The following is a 7,940-nucleotide window of genomic DNA, read 5'->3' on the forward strand; positions in this document are numbered from 1 at the left end:
GCTGGCTGGATTGGATTGGACTGGATTATTTAATATTTAAATATAAACTCCAGTTGAATGAGTGTGTGCGCTGGCGGCAAGTGTTTATACTTTATAATCAAGACTTTACTTGGCTGCTGACAAATGGGTGTATCAGTGTGCAATTGTCCCTTTTATAAAGACTGTTTATGACATAGTCTGATCATAAACTTCATAATGATATTGACCGGTCAGGTTCGTTCTTCACTGCGCCACGCCTTCAAGTAGGGGGCCATACCACAATCCGCTTCAGTTACTCGCAGTTGGTCGCAGCGATACATGCAGCGATCCAACGCCGGATTTATGTTGAAAAAATACAAATGCTGTCCCGCATACAAACAGGAAGGATTGTCTGTCTAAGGAGTGATGTGTTTGAGGAGTCAAGGTCATTCCTTATATTTTTTGTTTTTTCACAAGAATTTTCAACGTAAAAAACTCTTTGTTGTAAGGCTGCCGCCACATTGTCTTGCAGACTAGTATCATTCTTAAACATATTTACGTAAAATAAATGCAAACTGCACGGCTTTTTTTGCTTTTAACCAAGAATAGAGACTGTTTTACATCCATTTCTATAAAGAATTCAGTTATTTAAGCATTTATTCACAATAATTTTCACCGGAAAAGCTCTGTTTACATATGGCGGCTGCAACATTGACTGACAGACGAGCATCGTACTTCAACATATTTACGTAAAATAAATGCTAACTGCACAGCTTTTTTTGCTTTTAACCAAGAATCGAGACTGTTTTACATTAATATCTATAAAGAATTCAGTGATTTAAGCATTTATTCACAAGAACTTTCACCGGAAAAGCTCTGTTTACATATGGCCGCTGCCACATTGACTGACAGACTAGCATCGTACTTCAACATATTTGCTTAAAATAAATGCTAACTGCACAGTTTTTTGGCTTTTAACCAAGAATCAAGACTATTTTACGTCCATATCTATAAAGAATTCAGGGATTTAAAAATGTATTTAAAAGAATTTTCACAGGAAAAGCTCTGTTTACATAAGGCGGCCGCCACATTGACTAACAGACTAGCATCGTATTTCAACATATATATTCTTAAAATAAATGCTAACTGCACGTTTTTTTGGTTTTTTTTTTGCATTGAACCAAGAATCGAGACTGTCTTACATCCATATCTATAAAGAATTCAGTTATTTAAGCCTTTATTCACAAGAATTTTCACCAGAAAAGCTCTGTTTACATATGGCGGCTGCCACATTGACTGACAGACTAGCATCCTATTTCAACATATTTACGTAAATTAAATGCTAACTGCACAGCTTTTTTTGCTTTTAACCAAGAATCGAGACTGTTTTACATTCATATCTATAAAGAATTCAGTGATTTAAGCATTTATTCACAAGAATTTTCACCGGAAAAGCTCTGTTTACATATGGCGGCTGCCACATTGACTGACTGACTAGCATCGTACTTCAACATATTTACTTAAAATAAATGCTAACTGCACAGTTTTTTGGCTTTTAACCAAGAATCAAGACTGTTTTACGTCCATATCTATGAAGAATTCAGGGATTTAAAAATTTATTCAAAAAAATTTTCACAGGAAAAGCTCTGTTTACATCAGGCGGCCGCCACATTGACTAAAAGACTAGCATCGTATTTCAACATATATAAGTAAAATAAATGTTAACTGCACGTTTTTTTTTTTTTTTGCTTTGAACCAAGAATCGAGACTGTCTTACATCCATATCTATAATGAATTCAGTGATTTAAGCATTTATTCACAAGAATTTTCACCGGAAAAGAGCTGTTCACATATGGCGGCTGCCACATTGACTGACAGACTAGCATTGTACTTCAACATATTATGTAAAATAAATGGTAACTGCATGTTTTTTTGGCTTTTAACCAAGAATCAAGACTGTTTTACGTCCATATCTATAAAGAATTCAGGGATTTAAGCATTTATTCGCAACAATATTCAACAAAAAAAGCTGTTTGTCTGTGATTCCACTCGGTCAGCTTTGACAATGCAGGCCCCCTATTAATCAGCCCCATGCCCCGTGTCCCGTTAATATCATTATGAAGTCTATGGTTTGATGTGAAGTGTCACAAGTGTTAATACCATTAGGAAGCAGAATTAGACAAGCGTTCATCCGTAACACACAAGCATGCAGTAGATAAAATATAACATTTCTTTTTTTGTGCTCACATATAATACCCTGATCATGATGCCTTTATACATTTCTTCATGAAGTCTCGCACTATGCAATTATACAGTAATAAGTATTAGAGTCAACCACAACAAGTGTTTACTATTCATTTGTATATTGAATTTGTATGGTGACAGGAAATGTGTACTTTTGAAAGTCAATCTTTACAAAATGGAACTGAATACATTAAAATACTGTTTTCAAAATGCTGTGTGATTCCTCTCAATACATAATATTCAATCACTTGAAGCTAATACATTGTGCCATCTATCTCCAGCGGATTCCCGCGCAGGTCCTGAGGGGAGAAGTGACACCAAGAAATAGTATCGTCAGGACGATATGAAAAAAATTCACATAGTCCTGCCTTATTATATGCTGCACACTCTTTAATACTGTATACTGTATATGAATAATATTCAATTTATTAATCATTTCTCTTATTTTCCTTAAACATCAAAGTAACTACTCCTTAAGGTATTTTTTTCCTATACATTCAATGTATAGAAATGCTATGTCAATATGTTGAATGTACAGATTTCTGAAACAAAAGGAAAGGAATAAAAGTCAAAACATACTTCAGTTTTGACACGATATGATAGATTCTACTGAAATGCCATCTGTCATCCTCCCACCTTAACAGGGACATTATGAATGTCACAGCCGTGTCTTTGAGATGACCTTGTCATCCATTTCAAAGTATACTGTACATCAAAAGACCGTATGTTGCAATAGAGGAATCCTGTGTGCATATTTTTATTATTATTATTATTTATTAATTACTTATTATAGCATTTACAAATGTGACATCAGTTTCATTATGAGGGAATATCTGATGACTACTTCTCGTCATGGTTCTACTTTACAGCAAGATGGTTTCAAAATACCTTTTATTTTCTTAATCGACAACTTGGCACGGCTATCTTCACATCGAATTCCCCTTTGACGTCGTTGTGTCAGCCTCTCGCAAGAGGTTTTGATTGTGCTAATGATGATGTGTCACAGGGCTGTGTCCCATATTCAGAGCAGCAAGATGGGAATGCTACAAGCTGAATTTGTGTTGTTCTATAGTAACGTGATTGATGACTCCCTTTGCAGTGGTGCTTTGATTGGGATGCCGATGATTTATTACCACTGCTCACAGTATAATTAGGTTCTCTATTTACCCTCAACAAAACAATACCTTCTTGCTCTATTATCCTAGTACGTGTCTCATAGTGCACACAAAAGGGTTATCACCATGCATGGTTTTTGATTGGGATGTTCAAAGTCTGCAAGTTCAGTTTTGATTCAGTATAAGGTAGTAACGTAACATAGGAGGGATATTTGTGAGATAAGTTAACGCTTGATTCAATACCATCTAGAGCAGTGGTCCCCAACCACCGGTCCGTGGCGCATTTGCTACCGGGCCGCAGAGAAATAAATAATTTATTAACGACTGCAATCTTGCCTGTGGCTCTTGACACATCAATATCCCTGTCTACACTAGACTAATCCAAGTAAAGATTAGTATAAGTCGCCATCTAGTGGTTGGCTGCAATTACTAGGGTGTTTGCACATCTATAGCAGCCCAGCGCCAGTCAATGTAAACAGTAACTTTCGCTGCTCTAGACTGTGTGCTGAGGGCGGCCATGTCTTTGGACAGCTTTTTTATGGCCAAAAGGCCACCTGCTGAGCCAGAAGAGGAGCCTACAACTAAGTCTATTCTGCATAATATGTGGCTAAAAGCTAGCAAACGAGGCAACAAAAGTGAATGCAATGAGAGCATCATACCTCATGGCGAACCGTATAGCTGAGGCTAAGAAACCTTTAACGATTAGAGAAGAACTAATGCTTGCGACCACGGATATTTGCTGACAAGTTTTATGAGAGGCTGCTGTTAAAAAAAAGGTTGCCACTTAATATTCGTTTTTAGCCTCGACGTGTTATTGTATATTTACTGTCATTTTCTGCCACACATTTCCGGTCCGTGAAAAAAAGTCCCACATTACACTGGTCCGTGGTGCAAAAAAGGTTGGGGACCACTGGTGTAGAGCATGAGTCAAGAATGGCTATGGCTCGCGAGCCAGATTTGCCTCTTTTGACAAATCTTTAATTATAAAAAAAAAAAAAAAAAGTTTCGTTATACTCCTTTGCACATTGCGTGAAACGGCGGCGGTCACCAGTCATACGCTGGTGTTATGCAGCGGCGTATGTTAACTTTTTTAATGCTCCGGCACTAGATATCATCAAATAGCAACCTAGATGTGCTACGTTAGACCCCCCCAAGTCCCATGCCATTGGCCGCGTGAGCCCAGGGTGATCATGGGACAAGTCCATATACAACAACAGGCGACTAGAAAGCCGGTTCGCAGTAAAATTAGTGGGAAGGATGCAAACATACATGTCGTTGTGTCTATATATCTATCTATCAATCGTATGTATAGGCAACGCAGATCAGGCAGAGACACTGTTCAAGTGGGGTTGCCATATTTTGCTGTCGAAAATAGAGGCCTATGTGCTCGTGTGCGTGAGATCAGGAATCGTTTTCATTTTCATTTTCCGCGTTGTCATCTAATTTTAGAAACCCTATGGATAAGATGGCAAAAAGAACAAAAGACGAGGAGTATCGTACTTTTCAGCAGGACATAAGGACATAAATGCGACACTGTTTTTTCTCTCGAGTTGGATGAGTCAACAGACGTAAGCTATTTATCGCAGTTCAGCGTGATTGCAAGGTTTTGACTATGAAAGGGACAACAAGAGGGGAGGATTTATTCAAGTCCTTCACTGAATTCGGTCCTGAAAAAAATCTACCGATGGATAAACTTATTTCGGTGTGCACTGATGTTGCTCCGTGCATAAGTTTCTCAACACCTGCATGAAAAAGACTACATGCAGATCTCCTCTAGAGCAGTGATGTTTTGGGGCTGTCGTTGGGCACCACGGACTTTCAACTCCCTCCAAAGATTTTCTATGGGGTCGAGATCTGGAGATTGGCTAGCCCACTCCAGGACCTTGAAATGCTTCTTACGAAGCCACTCCTTTGTTGCCCTGGCTGTGTGTTTGGGATCATTGTCATGCTGAAAGACCCAGCCACGTCTCATCTTCAATGCCCTTGCTGATGGAAGGAGATTTTCACTCAAAATCTCTCTATACATGGCCCCATTCATTCTTTCCTTTACACAGATCAGTCGTCCTGGTCCCTTTGCAGAAAGACAGCCCCAAAGCATGATGTTTCCACCCCCACACTTCACAGTGGGTATGGTGTTCTTCAGATGCAATTCAGTATTCTTTCTCCTCCAAACACGAGAACCTGTATTTCTACCAAAAAGTTCTATTTTGGTTTCATCTGACCATAACACATTCTCCCAGTCCTCTTCTGGATCATCCAAATGCTCTCTAGCGAACTGCAGACAGGCCTGGACGTGTACTTTCTTCAGCAGGGGATACGTCTGGCAGTGCAGGATTTGAGTCCCTGGCGGCGCACTGTGTTACTGATAGTAGCCTTTGTTAATGTGGTCCCAGCTCTCTGTAGGTCATTCACTAGGTTCCCCCGTGTGGTTCTGGGATTTTTTCTCACCGTTCTTGTTATCATTTTGACTCCACGGGGTGAGATCTTGCATGGAGCCCCAGATCGACGGAGATTATCAGTGGTCTTGTATGTCTTCCATTTTCTAATAATTGCTCCCACAGTTGATTTCTTTACACCAAACGTTTTACCTATTGCAGATTCAGTCTTCCCAGCCTGGTGCAGGTCTACAATTTTGTCTCTGGTGTCCTTCGACAGCTCTTTGGTCTTGGCCATAGTGGAGTTTGGAGTGTGACTGACTGAGATGGCGGACAGTTGTCTTTTATACCGATAATGAGTTAAAACAGGTGCCATTAATACAGGTAACGAGTGGAGCCTCGTTAGACCTCGTTAGAAGAAGTTAGACCTCTTTGACAGCCAGAAATCTTGCTTGTTTGTAGGTGACCAAATACTTGTTGTCCACTCTAATTTGGAAATAAATTCTTTAAAAATCAAACAATGTGATTTTCAGTTTTTTTTTCCCACATTCTGTCACTCATGGTTGAGGTTTACCCATGTTGACAATTACAGGCCTCTCTAATCTTTTCAAGTAGGAGAACTTGCACAATTGGTGGTTGACTAAATACTTATTTGCCCCACTGTATGCACAATTTTGCTCACTTAAAGTGCCTGTGACACGAAAAAGCATGTTTATTTCATAATACACGCGGTATTTTATGCCCCTGAATGATATGGGCCGCTTGGATGTGTGTGGAAGCGATCGCTATTTTTATTTAGTTTTTTGAATCCCACGCCATGAAAATGAGTGACTTCCGGCTTCAGCTTTGCATTGAGGAGGAGGGCGCTGTGACTTGTACGGTAGAAGACGTCCTCTTCACGCTACAGTGTACTGTTGTGTATGAGGAAGAAGGATTCAGCTGATTTTGCGGATTAATACGTTTATTTTTCGCATCACGCCAGCCAGACGGCTGCAGAAAAATCATTCTGTATGAGGGAGAGGCGTATGCGCCTTTTTGGAGTTTCAAAAGGTTCCCATTCACCGTGGATATTTACTGTGGGACCATTGCACTTACGAGGAAGTGAGTAAACATCTTGTTTTGTATTATGTCAAATACGAATACAGCGATTACAAAGTAAACACTACAAACTCTCCTAATGCTCATTAGCAGCAGCACGTTAGCTGCACAACAACTCCAGCCACCCTCCTCCGGGGAACGAACTGTAAATTGCTCTCCGCCGGGTGGTTTGCCGATTCGCGATGACAATCGACAACCGGGTCGTCATGTCAAATAATCCAGGATAGTTATGTGTGATTTTCCGCTTCAAAGACTTTGAAACATCACTCGGTTCGGGTTAGCATGTCGGCTAGCTGTCACGCCTTCTGGTTTGTTTACATTCTCCGAAGCCGGGGAAGGGAAATGACATATGTCCGATTTAGGTGTCATAAAATATCGTTCGGGAGGTGCGACAGTAAAGGTGAAGTTGACAGTTTTGACCATTATGAAGTAATTTTGCCATGTCGTCCTGAATAAATGCATTTTTATTATTTCATATTCCATTCAGCACAAGACTGTTATTTGTCATGACCATGCCATTTATTTAGCAATTGGGGAAAATACTTGGATAAAAAGAATATCCTGTAAAAATATTGAAGTAAAGAGACAGAAACAATGACATTTTGCCGCTCTCTTCGTCGCGTTTTCCTCGTTGTGAATAGTTCCCCCTCGACGGGCTGACTGGTCCTTCTCAAGCCATTTATATAGCTATTGGGGAAAAATACTTGGATAAAAAGAATATCCTGTAAAAATATTGGAGTAGAGAGACTGAAACAATGACATTTTGCGGCTCTCTTCGTCGCGTTTTCCCCGTTCTGAATAATTCCCCCTCAATGGGCTGAATAGTAAAACCGATGAGCCCAGTCTACCACTGACGTCATCCACCTGTTGGGGACGCTAAAGCCCTATAATGGTAGGCGTGGCTAACCGGCAGATTAAAAGACTAATTTCTCGTCATCTGTGTTTTGCTAAATTGTTGTATATAGTCGAATCGTCTGAAAATATGATTCTAATTCACATAATAATGCCATTTAAGACTTTTTTTCTCGTGTCATATGCTCTTTAAGCTAAACTTGTAAACCTCTTAGTCAAGCACTGAATTGTATTGTTCTTCTCCCTTTGTCATGTTGTTAATTAAAATATCACTGTTTACTACTACTGTTTTATTCAT

Source organism: Corythoichthys intestinalis, chromosome 9, assembly GCF_030265065.1.
Source record: "Corythoichthys intestinalis isolate RoL2023-P3 chromosome 9, ASM3026506v1, whole genome shotgun sequence".
Lineage (NCBI taxonomy): Eukaryota > Metazoa > Chordata > Actinopteri > Syngnathiformes > Syngnathidae > Corythoichthys > Corythoichthys intestinalis.